This window comes from Chiloscyllium plagiosum, chromosome 4 (assembly GCF_004010195.1).
Source record: "Chiloscyllium plagiosum isolate BGI_BamShark_2017 chromosome 4, ASM401019v2, whole genome shotgun sequence".
NCBI classification, from domain to species: domain Eukaryota; kingdom Metazoa; phylum Chordata; class Chondrichthyes; order Orectolobiformes; family Hemiscylliidae; genus Chiloscyllium; species Chiloscyllium plagiosum.
Window position 1 is genome coordinate 50,605,354 of NC_057713.1, and position 17,543 is coordinate 50,622,896.

Genomic DNA, 17,543 nt, shown 5'->3' on the forward strand with positions numbered 1-17,543 from the left:
GAGGGGGCCGACATTTGCTATCCTCCAGTCTTCTGGTACTATTCCTGTAGACAATGACGACATAAAGATCAAAGCCAAAGGCTCGACAATCTCCTCCACAGCTTCCCAGAGAATCCTAGGATGAATCCTATCCAGCCGAGGAAATTTATCTATTTTCACATTTCCCAGAATTTCTAACACCACCTCCTTGTGAACCTCGATCCCATCTAGTCTCGTAGCCTGTTTCTCAGTATTCTCCTCGACAACATTGTCTTTTTTCATTGTGAATACTGATGAAAAATATTCATTTAGCGCTTCCCCTATCTCCTCTGATTCCACACATAACTTCCACTATTGTCCTTGGCCCTAATCTTACTCGAGTCATTCTTTTATCCCTTTCATACCTATAAAAAGCCTTAGGGTTTTCCCTGATCCTAACCACCAACAACTTCTCATGTCCCCTCCTCAGTCATCTTAGCTCTCTCTTTAGCTCTTTCCTGGCTACCTGTAACTCTCAATCACTATAATTGAGCCTTTACATCTCAATCTAACATATGCCTTCTATTTCCTCTTGACAAGAGATTCAACTTTCTCAGTAAACCACAGATCCTGCACTCAACAACTTCCTCTCAGTTTGACAGGTGCATACTTATCAAGAACACACAGTAGCTGTTCCTTGAATAAGCTCCACATTTCTGTTGTGCCCATCCCCTGCAGTTTCCTTCCCCATCCTATGCATCCTAAATCTTGCCTAATTACAACATAATTGCCTTTCCCCTAGCTGTAGCTCTTGCCCTCTGGTGTATACTGATCCCTTTCCATTGTTAAAGTAAACATAACTGAATTGTGATCACTATCACCAAAGTGCTCACCTATGTCCAAATCTAACACCTGGCCGGGTTCATTACCCAGTACCATATCTAATGTGGCCTCGCCCCTTGTTGGCCTGTCTACATACTATGTCATCTTTTCAAGGGTAGGATACAATGTTATTTCTGCTCTTTCTGTCAGCGCCCAATGAACTATCCCATGGAATGAGCATGACTTGATCATTGTTAATTTGTCCTCTGAATACTTTTAATCTCTCATCTGAGAGAATTCATAGTTAAAAATCACACAACACCAGGTTATAGTCCAACAGGTTTAATTGGAAGCACACTAGCTTTCGGAGCGCAGCTCCTTCATCAGATGAAGGAGCGACACCTGATTATCACCTGATGAAGGAGCGTCGCTCCGAAAGCTAGTGTGCCTCCAATTAAATCTGTTGGACTATAACCTGTTGTTATGTGATTTTTAACTTTGTACACCCCAGTCCAACACTGGCATCTCCAAATTGAGAAAATTCATATTCACTATTTTCCTCCCAATCATAAATTGATTACAAGATGCTAGGTTTCAGTATCATTGTCAAAGAAAATTAATAATATCTATAACATCTATAATAGAAATCCTGCAAAAGTAAGTTATAACATTAAGTATTGTGCAATATGTATTTAAGACTCATTTTACATTGCAAGATATCAGCACATTTTTCATTTCCTGATAACCTGAGACCAAACAGAGGGAACAGAATGGTACATATTTGACTATACTTCATTTAATGTTTCTGGCTACTTTCCAAGGGATATTAAACTGAGAAAAGAGTTAATGTATGAATTCACAGCAGGCAACCATTTTTGAACAACTTCATTTTCACCTCCCACCCCCATCTGCCCAACAGAGAGATCAGGAAAAAGGGAAATAAAACAAATGCTCAAATCATGCAATATGCTACACTTTTGACAATGAGACATGGAAGCAGAAGGCGAACACCTGGCCTGAATATACTCAAAAACATAGCTTCTCCAACCCTCTGCAGTAAAGAATTCAACACATTTACAAAGCTCCCAGGGGAAAAAGAAAATCCTCCTCATCTCTGTCTTAAATGGATGACCCCTTATTTTGTGGAAAGAGTCCTGAAGAATGGTCACTGGACTCAAAATATGATGTCTGCTTTCTCCCCACAGATTCTGCCTGACCTGTTGAATTTTTACAGCAATTTATAATTTTGCTTCTGATTTCCACCATCTGCTTTTCTTTGCTTTTTTGTTGAGATACTGAGAGTTTATGTGATAGTCTAGGATAATGGGCATAATCAGAATAATGGGTCATCCATTTAAGATAGATGAATTCATGATTTTGTTTCTCCAATTCTACCATGTCAAATTCCCGAAGAATTGTATTATACTTCACATAGGTAGCTTATCATTCTTCTCAACTCCAGTGAATGCTAGTCTAATTTACTCCACCTCTTCTCGTAAAAAAGTCCTTCCATATGAAGAATTAACCAAATAAACCTTCTCTGGACTGCCTCCAGCGCCAGCATATCTTTCCCTAAACAATGAGTCCAAAACTGTTCACAGTCTGATTGGTGTCTTGTAACATTACAGCCAGACTTCCCTATTTGCAAGTGATGCATTTCACTGCAGTTCTCCTGATCAACTCATTGCCCTCCATTTTAACTTTTCTTTTAGCTGAAACTTTCATCAGAGGAGCACATGGGAAGTAAACAACCACAAAGAAGCAGAAAAGAAAAAGGAGCTGGGAAACCTGGGCAAAGGTAATTAATTAACTTTTCATTTCTAGAGGAGACCATCAAAAAATGTGAAATGTGTTTGAAAATTGAAACTACTGTTCTATTGTTAAATTTCAATCTCTTATGAAAATCAAATGCCAACTTAAAAAAAAGCTTTCATAGAATTGATTATTTAACACTAGAGCACAGTACTGGACATTAATTTAATCATAGCATCAAGTTAGTAACATCTGAGCAGCTGAATAACATACAACAAATGCACTTCATAGCTTTTCAACATTTATTAAATTACTACATAATACGTGTCAGATCATGGAGATCATACACCTGGGTACAGCTTCGAAGAGAAACCATTTGATGTGAAAATAATTGGTGATTTTTGCTGCTGGAAAATGGGACAGTACTCACTTCTCCTTTTACATCTACCACCCACTGCACCTCCTCGCCATCCAACCCCCTCACCTCCCCTAGCTGCAATGGGGACCTCTCAACTAGATTTTTGAAATGAACAGTGATCAGGTGAATAAATGATTCTTAAAGGGACAATAATGCTCAATGTGTAAAGAAGGCAGTGGTGATCAACATGAATGCACGTAGTCCTTGTAAAGAGGTCCTGGCTCATTGCCAGTTCGCTTTACCCCTCAATCTCCACTGTGATGACTTCTGTTGGTCTCCAGACCAGCTTTTCATTTACTAACAATACTGCTGGATTTCCCATTCCCAACTGTCTGATCAGTGAGTTGCTTGTTGAGTACTGAAAGTCTCCAAATAAGCTCCACATATCATTCTGATACAGACCATCTGCTGGCATCATTGGGTAGGCCTGGTAGAGTCCTGTTCACCAATTACCTGATTTGTCTCTCAGGTTTGAGTTACCCCTACTGATGTGATATCCAATTGATTGAATAGAAAATCAGCTTTTTTTTAAAAAACTATTCTTTGTAAATATATTTGAATACCTTGAATGAAATTAATAGTCAGTCCTCATGTAGTAAGTTAAGTACTCAGATTTCTTTCTGATGGGTGCTAATTATTGTTTTCATAAACAGAAACCTATCAAGTAAAATTGAGCACATCTTGAGATAATGCTAATAGTGACAGCATGATGTATAGCTATCCATTTGCCATCTTCTAATGTGTGGCCTATCCTTTATGCCATGTTGCTAGCACGACCAAAATAAATTTATCTTATTGTGTCGAACGTCTGTCGAGTTTTGGCAGCTGGAATACAAATGCCAAATGTAAACTTAGTCAGATATTTTTTTCAAATTGAGAAATGTAGTGAAAGGATATTGTCTGTAGGATGCAATATGGTCAACTCACTGTTTCTAAGCTGCCAGAAAGGAGCAACTGAAAGGAACATGAATCAATGTTCAATATACAACATTCAATTTTGTGACCCATACTGTTCACTGCAAGCATAAGAACAGTGAACATATCCTGAGTGGACAACCTATAAAATATTTGGAGAATTTCAGAAAGAATGACAAGCAAGATTCCAAGCTTCTGTAGGAAACAAAAACAAATTCAGCCAAGAAAAGACCAAAAACAAGATGCTGCTGTTTAACAGGATAAAGAAGATGGACAATGCAGGCTATGTATTCAACTTAGACTGTGGTCTCACTGATAAAGAAGAGCAGCATAAAATGAACAAATCTGCAGCAGGATTTGTGATTTGAAACAGTCAAAAGGAAATTCTTCCTCTGTTTAATGTGGTTTAAGATAAGGTCAACATTTCTCTTACGGTTTGTCTTGTTCACATATTTACTTCTAAATCAGCACAAAACCCAGAGTCAATCATGTTTTTAAAAGCTCCTATGCTCTCTCCAGGGAAATAGCTTGGTTTGTAATATGGTTGAGCTGCCACATCATGTTGTTCCCATCTTCAGTAGAGCTGGAGGGATCGTGGTGAAGTGGGGTATAATGAAGAGTTCCAACTCAAAAGAGCTTGATAAAATTTTAATAATGTAAACTTGTCTGATATATATTTTAAAACCCTCAGAGAACATAATGATAATTAAGTGAATCAAGAATTTACTGTTCAGACGTTGCTAAGAAAGGACAGCATCACTGAGACCAAATGAAGGGTCAGGAGTGATTGCTGCCTTTCCTCAGCAGGAGCATTGACACATAATGAGATTTAATGGCAATGGGGTATTATGAAAAATGTAATTCCTTGAAGTATCGGTATATAATTACATATTACAGCTCTTGTTGTTATATCAGTTATAGTATGACATTTTGTATTACTAATTACACATGTTCTGCAATAAGAACGTTTTGAGAATAATGTTAGAAATTTACTGATTTCTTGCATTGAGTGAAGATGCAAAAAATGCTAAATATGTCCTGCTTGTTGCAATGCATTTTTCTTAAGGCTGTAATTCACAGGAAAAACATTTAAAGCTTAAAAACTTGGAAATTGCATTGCAGTAGATTTTTCCACAATGCGGGTAACAATTTGAAAAGATGGCAAATGGGCTGTCAATTCTTTATCACTATTTTACAGTATTGCACAAAATTTGTGCCATGTTATTGTCATATAAATGTTTCACAAATTTGTGTCATTTTTTTCAGAAGATGTTTTTAACCTAGACATTAAGAGCTACCTCTGGTAAAAGCAAACAAATATGATATCAATATATCAACAAGTTGTATAATGCATCATAGTGAAATATCTGGGTTAAGGGTTTTATGAATAAGAATTAATCTCAGGTGATGTTGCAATAATAGGCAATAGTTGATTGAATGCCTAATACGAATCAACCAATATCTTGTTCCATTGCAGGCAGTGGAATTACACCCAGGTGCTGTGCATAGTGGGTGGTTGATCTCATATCATCCGTTTGGTGCCGTCTCTTGAATTAAATTTCTATCCTTTAGTCTCAAGTTGACCCTATCCACTGTTCAACTAACAAACAACACAATAGTTTTGGATATAAAGTATATACATTGCAGCAAGAAAAATTGCAATAGCTAAATTATAACAATGCAGGAAACAGGATTTGACAAAGAATAGATCAATATTGTTCATTATGTTAGTCATTCATGACATATGGCGATTTGTGAATCTAGATTTGTCTAATTGCATTTTAATTTGTCAAGTATGAATGAGTTCTAAGCACTATTATGCATTGTACTCAATTCTCATATTCATTATGATATTCTGCATATGCTTTAAAATCTTTGTGTTTATTGATAAAGCAATTACAAGAAAAGCAGACAGAAAATTTTTCCAACGTTGAGTGTTACACTTTATTGGTATAGATGTTTGTCATATGCATACCAAGTACCTAAGGCTTTTCTCACTAAACATTATTACGTGACTAAAGTAGTATTGCATAGATAAGCTTATTGCAGCTAGTCAGCAGTCTGTGTAGAGCCATACAAATTTGGTAATATTGCACATTTTGCATAAAAGCAACCAGTTTTGTTTCATCACAGTAAAACTAACCAAGTGGAATGTAATTTCAAAACATCAATAAAGAATTTTGAACCCCGTATAACAAAAAAAAGCCATGTGATCTATCCTGGCATTATAAAGGAACAGTTCTCATTATTTTTGAGAACGCCCACCCCCACCCCAATCATATATCACAGAAAGGACCATGATGTTACGTTTGTATGGTTAAGTATACAGATAAAGTGGGCTCAATGTTACACTTGTTTTGGCTAAGTGCAAGTTGCACTGAGATTTCCGGGTGAGGCTTAGCTTTCTCACCGTATTTTACCAATTCTCGCCTCATTAACTATTTACTTTGGCCTTACGCTGCCCCTTATGTGCAATTCTAGCCCAACTTGCCACATGATGTTCCTGGAACACCTCAACTCTCAAAGGATATCCACTGAAAGACCAACATCCCTGGTGGTCGTGACATCTGCAAAAAGCCACTGTGCTCCGGTATTCTGAAGCTGCCCTGCCTGGTCAAAGACATTCAATCAGAAGATGTCAGAGAAGGGAAAGATGGTGCCACAATTCACCGACAAGGACCTGAACCCCCTGTCTTCTGTCATTGGGACATTTATCAAGGATTAATACCTTAGCATTTTGAAATATCCATTACAAAATCAAGCAGAGTCAGCATGGCTTCATTAAGTGGCAGTCATGCCTGACAAATTTATTACAGTACTTTGAGGAGGTAACAAGCAGTGTAAATAAATGAGAGCCAGTAGATGTAATATGTTTGGATTTCCAAAAGTCATTCAGTAAAGCATCACACATAAGGCTACTTAATGAGATAAGAGCCCATGGTGTTGGACAGAGTATGTTAGCATGGTTAGACGATTGGTTAAGTAAAAGAAGACAGATTTGGAATAAGGGGAGATTTTCAGGTTGGCAATTTGTAACTAGTCAACTGCCACAGACATAAGTGCTGGGGCCGCAGTTATTTACCATATATATTTATAACTTGGATGAAGAAAGTGAATGGACTATAGCCAAGTTTGTAGATAACTGAAAAGTAAGTTGGAGGCCATGATCTCATTGGATGATAGAACAGACTCGATGGAACAAATGGCCTACTTCTACTACTTATGATCCTGTGGCTCAGGAGGAGGGGGCTGGTGCAGAAGAAGGGTGTTCTCCTCCCAAAGGCCAGCCAAGGAGACCATGACTCCAGACTGTGACAGCTTGGTCTGAGGTCACTGCCCAACTCAATGTCATCTCCATCTTGCATGGTGATGGCAACCAGCCCCACAAGAAGGTCCGTGACCACCTCCTGTCCACTCCAGGGTAATTGCCACACTCCCTCTCTTGTACTGCACCCACATCCCACCAAGGCTCATACTCTGCCATTCTGATTATAGCATGGATCTTACCTTATTCGATTTCATTTCTGTACAGCCTCCCACAACACTTACCCTGCATTCACTGCCCACTCCGTCATCAAGGACACCTCACCACTTTTGACTTCAACATAATGCCACTGACTTTCATCTTTCTTAATCCCTCCCTTTCTCTCATTGCAGGAGAAGGCATCCAGTAGTAGAGCTCTGTGCTGTGTGGAAGGGCTGTCCAATATCAGGCACCTAGCCCTAAAAGGAAAAATCCTGTCCCTTGCAAAATACTGGGACTGCCCCTAGGGAAAGCTGAAACATCCATGTTCCTATCGATAGAGTAAGTGCTACTCTTCATACCACTGCAACCCATGGTTAATCTCATTGTCAGTGTCATTCATTGCACATCACTTCGAACCATTGGCTTGTGACACCTTCTTTCATCTTGCAGTTACCGGTGGGATGCCCACGGATCCGCTAGAGAAACGGCCTGCTCCATCGTAAACCAACTTCTGAGGACTCGAGAACTGTGGGAACATCAGACATAGATAGTTTGGGAGCACAATCTGGTGAGCATAGTGACCGCTTTACAGCTGGCTGATGAAGAAATGCCCCAGTTCTGCTGGCACTCGGAGGATTGCCAGAGACCAGGCACCCACTCAGCCCCAGGTAGGAGGAGGCCCCTGTGGTGCCAGCAATCGAGGTCTTCATCCACATACACTGGGAGTGACAGGAGCAGCAGACAGGGATATGGGGAAGCAATGGCCCTCAAAGATTTAAAGCCACAGGAGGGTAGCTACTCTCTGGTAACCTATCCATCTCAGCCAGGTCCAGCGCCTTTAGGGTATGCTGGAAAGACATACGCATCTACACTCCATTGCCCCTCAAGACCAAAGGCATGGCACCAAGGGGACTAGGAACTGAATGCGCATACCATGTGAAAGTGAGGACTACAGATGCTGGAGGTCAGAGTCGAGAGTGTGGTGCTGGGGAAGCACAGTAGGTCAGGCAGCATCCAAGGAGCAGGAGAATCAACATTTTGGGCATAAGCCCTTCATCAGGAATGATTATCCTGATGAAAGGCACATGCCTGAAACGTTGCCTCTCCTGCTCCTCAGTTGCTGCCTGACTTGTGCTTTTCAAGCACCATGCTCTCGACTGTGACCTCCGGCATCTGCAGTCCTCACTCTCTCCCTGTGCATTACCAGGCATCCATCACTAGGACACAAGGTGGTGCCAGGTGGCACCCAACCTGAGGAGGAAGCAGGCATAGAGCCCTCGAGTCTCCGTGAAGGACACTCCAGAGGTGGCCAGGCCTTCCACCTCCATCCTCTTGACCCTCTATGCTACTGGGAAGTTCAAGCCAAAAGAAGTCCACTTGCCTCTGACGTGAAGACCTTCAGTGTGTTTGAGTCATTCAGGATCTCACAGCCAAACCTACAGGGCAAACACATTGCACTGTTGGGCAGACTCCCTCCAGCCCTCGTGGAACCTGTGACAACACGAAGGGAAAAGAAAGAAAGAAACCTTTAGAAGGCAGTTTGGTGGCAGCAATCTGTATTGAAAGTTTCGCATCTTATAAGTTTGATTGGGTTTTGTGTAGTCTCTGTGTATTCCCAGATATTACCGAGACTGCATGATGCCTAACCGTCACCATACATGATGTACCATAGATCAGTGTCTGTGTTGAAACCCGCTGCAGCTTGTGGAAGACTGTACCGCCATAAAACATGGGAGCAAAAATAGGCCATTCAGCCCAGTCAGTCTTCTCCACCATTCAGCAAGATCATGGCTGGTCTGATCATCTTCGACTCGACTTAAGGCTTATCAGCAACATGGGCAAGGTATATATATGGCACCATACATATGACATCATAGCTCTTCGTGGTCAAACATTCCTATTCTTTCCCTCACCTCTGTACCCAAACATTGGCTACATGCCATTGGTGCTTGTAAATTTAGCTGGGCATCTCAGTAATGTTGGCGTGAGCAGCAGTGACAGTACAACATGCCAATGCCTGTGGAAACTCATTGTCACAGAACACAGTGAAGGCCGGGACATTAAATGTCTTCAGGGCAGAGATTGGTAAATTCTTGATCTTGCAAGAAATTAAGGGCTACGAGGAGGTTGCGGGAAAGTGGAGTTGAAATGCCCATCAGCCATCATTGAATGGCCGAATGGCCTTACTTTCACTCCTATGTCTTATGGTCTTTTTATTATTTTGACTTCCAAGGGTCCTGTTTGAGCCATACAATTTTGAGTCTTTATCTGTTGAGTAAGTCTAACTCTTGCCTGTGTGAAATGCAGTGTGAGAGTCAATGTTTGATGTGGGTGTAGGGTTTGGAGGGTGACGCTGTGCTGCAGGCAGTCCCTTTACACTGACACCTGGTGGTCACTCAGCCAGCACGGCACCTTCAGCAACTGACTGCATAGGCTGAGGCTGAACGTGGATGGCCAATGCTGATTAGATTATATTAGATTAGATACAGTGTGGAAATAGGCCCTTCAGCCCAACAAGTCCACACCGACTCGCCGAAGCGCAACCCACCCAGACCTCATTTTCCTACATTTACCCCTTCACCTAACACTACGGGCAATTTAGCATGGTCCTTTCACCTAACCTGCACATTTTTGGACTGTGGGAGAAAACCGGATCACCCGGAGGAAACCCACGCAAACACGGGGAGAATGTGCAAACGCCACACAGTCAGTCGCCAGTGGCGGGAATTGAACCCGGCTCTCTGGCGTTATGAGGCAGCAGTGCTAACCACTGATCTGTCCCCTATTATTCACATCCAGCATGTCTCACCGTGAGATGAATTGTGATCAGCCCTCATCTGCAGGGTTAGCTACCGATTATGGTTCTGTAATCCCAGAAACACATGTGCTTCCATTTAGGTCCTTTCCACCAAGAGTGATGGTCTCTGCTGCTGCTGCTGGGATGCCGCTCACTGTGGCTGCCTACCTACAAGGATGAATATCGATGAAGGAGTTACTAGAGCAGCTCAGGGAGAGGCACGCCTAGAGCAGCTCAGGGAGAGGTCACAGCTGCAGTGCCCTTCAGTATATGTGGGATATGCATAAAGCCTCTCGTTTTCTGGCCCTGACTCCATTTCCTGTGGAAGAGAAAGGTGCAGTGCCAATGCAGACTCTGCATGTCCTGGAACATTGTGACTGAACTGTGCCAGAGATTAGAGCGGGACCTGCGGGCTGTAGGAGTGGGATGCCATCCTCTCCCAGTAGAAGGTGATTTTTCCGCTCTTTGCTACTGGCTCTTTCCAGAGAGCCTCAGGTGACCTGTGTGAAATCTCTCAATTGTGCACCTACAAATGCATCAGGACAGTGATCAATGCCATCTGACCCAAGATCACACTGGGTCATTTTGATCCCCCATTATAATGTCAATGCTGCAGTCCTGGCAGGAAGATTCAGAGTTCCTGAGTCTCCTTCCCTTGGTCCTGACACCCCTTGTCACACAGCAACTACTTTCCACCTTAATTTTACTGCATGGACTCAACAGACTAACCATGGCCCACCCACTTACCTGGCCAAAGCAGACAGCCCTGAATGAGAAGGGCCCAGATCCCTGACTGATGCATGTACATCTCCCCAACTGCATTAATCCTACTGTATGGATAGCTCCTCTGGAGCCACAGCACTGAACATGATCTACTTCCTGGATCATCAAATGCTCAACTGAGAACACTCCAAATGGATATCTGACCATGACCAATGGACTGGCATTGAGAGGCTGCGCTTAAGTTGCTGGGCCAGGACCTCCTGACTAACGGGCACCTCCAAAGACTTGGGTGCGGATTAATCCCTTAAGACTTTGAAACATGGCTGCCTCCTTGCTGCACATGCGGTGTGTTTACTGCACACTCTGCTGGCAATGGTGCAGACATTGCACAATGCCATACCATCTGCTTCCTTGACTGAGGACTACTGAGCAGGAAAGCAAGTTGCCTGGCTGTGTTACTGTGTTAATAGGCACAGCAAGGCAAGGCATGGATTGTGTAAGCATCCAGGTAGGCACGAAATCAGTGAGCACCAAGAGAGCAAGTGAGCAGCTGTGAGACGTAGTCTGGTCCCATCCTTGAGCCTGTCCCTGAGCACAATGTGTCCTTGCAGCAGCATTTAATGCAAGTTGCCGGTGCACCCTGCAATGCAATTCTGTGCTTCCTAAGCATCTTGCCTGTAGAGAGGAGCAATGAGGATCCTGAGGAGTTTGAAAATCTCAGATGTCAATGTCAGTGGACAAGTGGTGTGTGAGGCTGGTGCCTTTGATTTTTACCTCAGAACCAAAGAGCGACGTGGAGGTTAACAACAGCCAATAATGAGCTGAAGTGGCTGGGTACCTGCTTTAACTTGTATCATGAGAATTCCTGATAGTTTGTTCAACATGCATGGTAAGGTACAGAGCTTCATATGAATGAGGCCAGCTCTGGAGTTATGAAGACATTAATCAAACAATGTCCCTCTTTAATATGCATCTCACTGCTCCCTAGTCAGAAGCTCACCTTGACTCCTGGCTGATGCTAAAAAGGTGCAGCAAGTTGCTCCCAATTTTAAGATAGGTCTCTGGGGACATCTTATGCAATTCTGCCTCAAATTTCGTTATAAACCAACAACATTTAGGTCCCTATAAGATTCTGCCATAAAATATTCTCAGAAATGTCAAGTAAAAATGACAGAATTGTTACACAAAGAAAGAGGCCATTTGATCCATCTGGCTCTTCAAGGCAAGCATCATTACCCAATGCCAATCTCCTGCCTTGTCCCCATATCTTTGCATATTGTTTTTATCCAAATAATCATCTAATGTCCTCACTTGAACCTGCCTCCAGTACATTTCCAGGCAGTCCATTCGTGCCTTAATACTTGCTATGTGGAAAATGTTTTTGTTCTTGTTTCATTTACAAATGGAAATTATACAAAAAAAAGGTATTCATACAACATCAGCCACCATGAACCAGAGCCACTGATTATCATTTTATTGATATTTATTCAGTCAGTGTGAATACACAGGGCACTTATAATGATTCTTTTATCTCATTTAGTGAGCATTTTGTTGTCTGCACTCAACTGGTTTACCATTTAATAATTTATAATTCTGAAATCGCTAAATTTATTATTCATAAAAATCTCTCATCGACCACTACTGTTTTTTTTCATTTATTTGTTCACAGGAATATGTCATCACTAACTACATCTGCATTTTTATGTATTCCTAATTGCCCTTGAGAATGTAGTGAACTTCCACCTTAAACTGCAGCAGTCCATCTGAAATGCTGTGTTAAATATAGAGAGAATGTTTAACATGGAGTAAACTCCAAACTCTGGAAAATATGACAAACGTGGCATCAAAATCAAACCAGACCTCCTTCAAAAATAAATCTTGTGCTTTGAGTTTTCAAAATCCCTTCAGAAAGATCAAAGTTAGCTGTCATTGTCAATGCTACTTTCACATACTCCTGCTTGAATAATGATAGAATGATGGCTATAACAGTAGCTAAAGTTATGAAAAATGTATGTCACGTTGCTATTTCAATAGTAGCGACATGTTTTCACAAGTTAAGTGGCTTGGTTCAGAGCTGTTTCCAAGTTGTATTTTTTTCTAAAAAAACTGTGTTATTGTTTTGAAAGTGTCAATCCATTGTTGCTCGCTTTTTAGTTTGGCATGTATCTATAAATGGAAGGAGAACGTTCTTTTGAAATGAAATGACAGTGAAATAATCTAAAATTGTGTTCTAGTGTCAGTGTCAGACTCAAAAGCAGTTGCTTGTGAAGAGAAAACAATGGGGAGAGAGAGAAATAAAAATACGGGTAGCTCTCCTATAACGCCGGAGTTGAGTTCCAGCCAAACCTTGCATGATAGAAATAATGGGGCTTATGGGAAAAGTGGGATTAGGGGCAGCTCAGCAAAACATATCACTCACAATCACCCAAAAATCACCCAAAAGTCTAAGGCAACATATAACACAGCCTGAATGAAGGTTGAAATCATATTTATTAATGAAACAAAAGCAAATTTAAAGCAGTACGTTTTAAAAAAATGTAAGCAAGCTTCTCTCTGTACAGTACCTCTCACGGCAGCTGAGATTGCGCTTGTGCAGAACTGCCTGAAGATCAGCACAGACACTAGCACATGTGCAGAATGAAGTGTGCGAGCCAATCCCTGTTGGAATTGCACTATTGCCAATGGAGGTAAGTGTTCTTGAAAATACCATTCCCCAATTCTTCAGCAGTGTTAGAGCCAAAATGTGCGTTTTCCCAGAGGGAGAAATGAGAAATGGCTGTGGAGGGAAACAGAAGAGGAACAAAAGTGAAAGCAAGAAAGAATGAAAGAGAAACAAGAAGTTGATTTACTTCTGACCTGTTGCCACATGATCCATATTGCCGACCGTCCATCTGTTTGAAGCTGATGGGAAGACAGCAAAAGAGGAAACAGTTGGCTGTTGGAGTCTACTGATTGAGGAAGGAAGAATATGGTTGGTCCCTTACATAGAATGACTCCCCCAGAGCTGGTTGTGCCAAAACAGTTTCTAAAACTAAAAAGGACAACTTTGGAGCACCAGGCAGGAAAGATGGATTGAACAGAAATGAAATAAAAATTGATATTGGAGATTGTTGTTTGAATAAGAAACATAAAAAGACACAGTGAACTAATAGTAAGCCAGAGACAGAAACACACAGAAGGAATAAAATAAAATGTAATGCATACAAGAATGTCTGTACCTAACAGGCATAATGTAAATTAGATTGATTGGGAAAAAAAATTAAAATGTGAGACTTTGCAACTGATCAAAAGCAGAGATCTAATATATTATTTTTCAGCTACTAGATTATAACCAAAAGCTATATTTCAAGAATATAAAAGAAAAGATTGGAAATTGTACCAAATGATATGTCAAAAGTACATCTTGGGCTTGCACCCTGAATCTCTCAGAGTAGACAATAAGCATAACTAAGTGCAAGAGGTTTTAGGACGTAATCTGCAGATGCACCTACCATTTCCTCCTGGGTTGACTCCAGGGAGGGAAAAGTTGACCTCAACTAAATACTGCAGACTGGCTTATAGAAAGGTCCAGGACCATGTGCTGAGAGATACATTAAAGCCTGGGGCAGCTGCACCAAGGCACAGTGGCAAAAGACACAGACTAGTTGTCAGAACCTCCAAATGAACATAAAACAGTTTTCTGTGTAAGTGGAAATGTCCTCGCTGTTTACAACTGCAGAGAAGCATTGAGAAATGTCAAACTTCCAATGTTTTGTATTTTTCCCTCTCTGCAAAGACCATAAAGAACTAATTTAGAACAACTTTATATACTTTAGAGGATGTTGTGAACAAATTATGCATTTGAAATAGAGAAACGTTCAGTGAGGATAATGTAGTTGAAGTGGTTGGAGTCAATCCGAGATGACAGTGTCCACACTGTCCGTTGATTTTACTTTTTTTCTCTTGAGTGTTTTTTTCTTCTCTCTTCTTTCTTCTCAGCCTTGGATTCCTGCCTTCAGCGTACACCTAGCATGACACCCTCTGAGCCTGGTGTGACAGCTGCTCAGCCTGGTGTGGAGGTCTTCTAGCCTGGTGTGGCAGTCCCTCAGCCTGGCATGGTGTTCTCCTGTCCTGGTGGTCTCTCAGTGGCCCAGCATGGTGATCTCTCGGCTGGGTGTCATTCAGCAGCCCATGGTGGTCTTGTGGCCCAATGTGGCCACAGCATACACTTCTGGCCTTGAGGTATATTCAGAGCAATAACCTGGTCTCGAGAGCTTTGAGGCAAAACCAGCATGGTCTGGAGTCAAACCTTGGCATGGACTGGAAGCTAGGACTGGGTTGGATGGGCTGTTGTTCTGAACTTTCAATTTCTCTGCTTTTGGTGCTCAGTGGTTAGCACTGCTCACTCCTCACACCTCTAGCGACCCAGGTTCGATTCCAGACTCAGGCCGCTGTCTGTGTGGAATTTGCACATTCTCCCCATGTCTGCATGGATTTCTTCTGGGTGCTCCGGTTTCCTCCCGCAGTCCAAAGATGTGCAGATTAGGTGAATTGGCCATGCTGAATTGCCCATAGTGTTAGGTGCATTAATCAAAGGGAATTGGGTCTGGGTGGGTTATTCTTCAGTGTGAACTTGTTAGGCTAAATGGCCTTTTTCCACACTGTAGGGAATCTATTCTAATCTAATGTAATCTAACCTAATGTATTCCAGCAATCTGTAATGCTGGACTTTTTAAATCTTTATTTTTCTAACTTTTTTTCTTAAGAACTTGTACTGAAGAATCTGTACCTAGGAAAGATGGTGCCGTAAGTGGCAATTTATAAATGTTTCACTGTGACATGTACTCAAATGAGTACAATAAAGCTAATTCAGACTGGTGTACATGTACTTCCAGGAAACATTTGAAACAGTGCCATGTTGAGAATGTTATAGGCCATAGAAGAAAAGGGACAGTCACAACATGGACACAAAATTGGCTCATTGATAGGAAGTGGAAACTAATGGTTCATGGATACTTGTGAGGATACATGTGAGATGGTACATTTTGGTAGGAAGAACATTGAAATTCAATTTAAAATAGGAGGTACAATTCTAAAGAGTGTACAGCAATCGAGGAACCGGAGTGTTTATTTACACAGATCATTGAAGGCGACAAGGTTGAAAGAGCAGTTAATAAAGCATGCACTATCTTTGTCTTTACTAATAGGGTCATAGACTACAAGAGCAAGCAGGAAGGTTTGTAGTGAAGTTCCCCAAGTATCTATATTTATTTTTCTTGTATGTGATTGTGAGATCACTGGCCTGTGCCAGCATTTATTACCCATCCCTAATTGCCCAAAGGGTAACTATGAGTCGACCACCATTATTGTGGGTCTGGAGTCACATGTAGACCAAACTAGGTAGGACAGCAGCATTTTCTTCCGTAAAAGATATCAGTGTACCAGATGGTTTTCTACCGTAATCACTGATGGTCAACATTAAGCCAGCTTCTTATTCTAGAATTTTTATTAAATTCAAATGTTATGGTCTGCCATGGGGCATTCAATCATTTGACCCCAAGTTATCAGCCTGCTTCCCTCTTGAGACCCTTGCTTTTCAAGATATATATTAATGGTCTAGATCTTGGTATGGAGGGTACAATTTTAAAATTTGAAAATGACACTAAATTTAGAAGAATTATAAACTGTGAGGGCAGTGAAGATCTTCAAATGGACATAGACAAGTTGGTGAAGTGGAGTTGGTCAGGTGTAGCAGATGAGGTTCAATGCAGAGAAGTGTGAGGTGGTGCATTTTGGGAGGAATAACATTGAAAGACAATATGAAATAGAGAGTGCAATTCTAAAAGTGTTCACGAATAGAGAAACCTGAGTACATATGTGCACAGATCACTGAGGGTGCCAAGGTTGAAAGAGCAGCTAAAAAACAAGCAGTATCTTCGTCTTTATTGGGAGGAGCGTGGAGTAGAAGAGCAAGAAGGTGATGTTGAACTTGTAGAAGATGTTTGTTAGATCTCAGGTGGAATATTATAGACCCCATATAAAAGGAACAATGTGAACACATCCGAGATAGTGTAGAAGTGATTTACAAGAATGGTTCCTGAGGTGAGAGATTTCAGTTATGAGGATATATTAAAGAGGTTAGGACTGTTCTCCTTGGAGAGAAGAAGATGAAGAGGAAATCTGCTTGAGAGTTTCAAAATCATGACCAAGTTTGATAGAGTAAATAGAGAAATACAGTTCCTGTATGTAAAAGGATCAGTAGGTAAAAATTTAAAGTGATTGGCAAAAGGAGCAAATGGAATGGAAGAAAATACATTTTCACACAGTGAATACTTTGGGTATGGAGTGCATTAGCCAGTCTGTCAGCCATTCAGCTGTGTAATAATAATAATAATAATAAAGCAGATCTATAACCCAGACTGTATATGTAAGTCTGAGGAATCATATTGGGTATACGTTGCTAATAAACTTCCAGATATCTGTCTCAATAAGAAGCCAAATCTGTGATATATGTCACTTGAGCTAACATTTAGAAAACTGTACTACATCAGAGTAGTTATGGCACAGATTTACCAAATTATTACCAGAGTCAAAAAAGTTAAATTGTGGTGACCACTTTCTTAAATTTGATTTGTGTTTGCTTGTGCTTAGAAAGTTATGAGGTGAGTGAGATATTTAAAATGACTCTAACAGCTCAGATATAAAGAAACTAT

The 17,543-nt window shown here is 41.1% G+C and overlaps 1 protein-coding gene across 11 annotated transcripts in view; it reads left to right on the forward strand.

Moving 5' to 3' along the window:
* The window catches only part of dlgap1a (discs, large (Drosophila) homolog-associated protein 1a), a 767,710-nt gene that overhangs the window by 461,316 nt on the left and 288,851 nt on the right, over window positions 1–17,543 (forward strand). For 6 of the 11 annotated variants that reach the window (XM_043688191.1, XM_043688189.1, XM_043688201.1 and 3 more), the window contains one exon: window positions 2,493–2,578. The exons of 4 other annotated variants lie outside the window; for them this stretch is intronic. The gene's annotated coding sequence lies outside the window, so the exon portion shown is untranslated. Of the gene's footprint in view, window positions 1–2,492; window positions 2,579–7,532; window positions 7,671–7,781; window positions 7,900–17,543 lie in introns of those variants that run through there. One more of the 11 variants, XM_043688197.1, reaches the window with a different exon arrangement.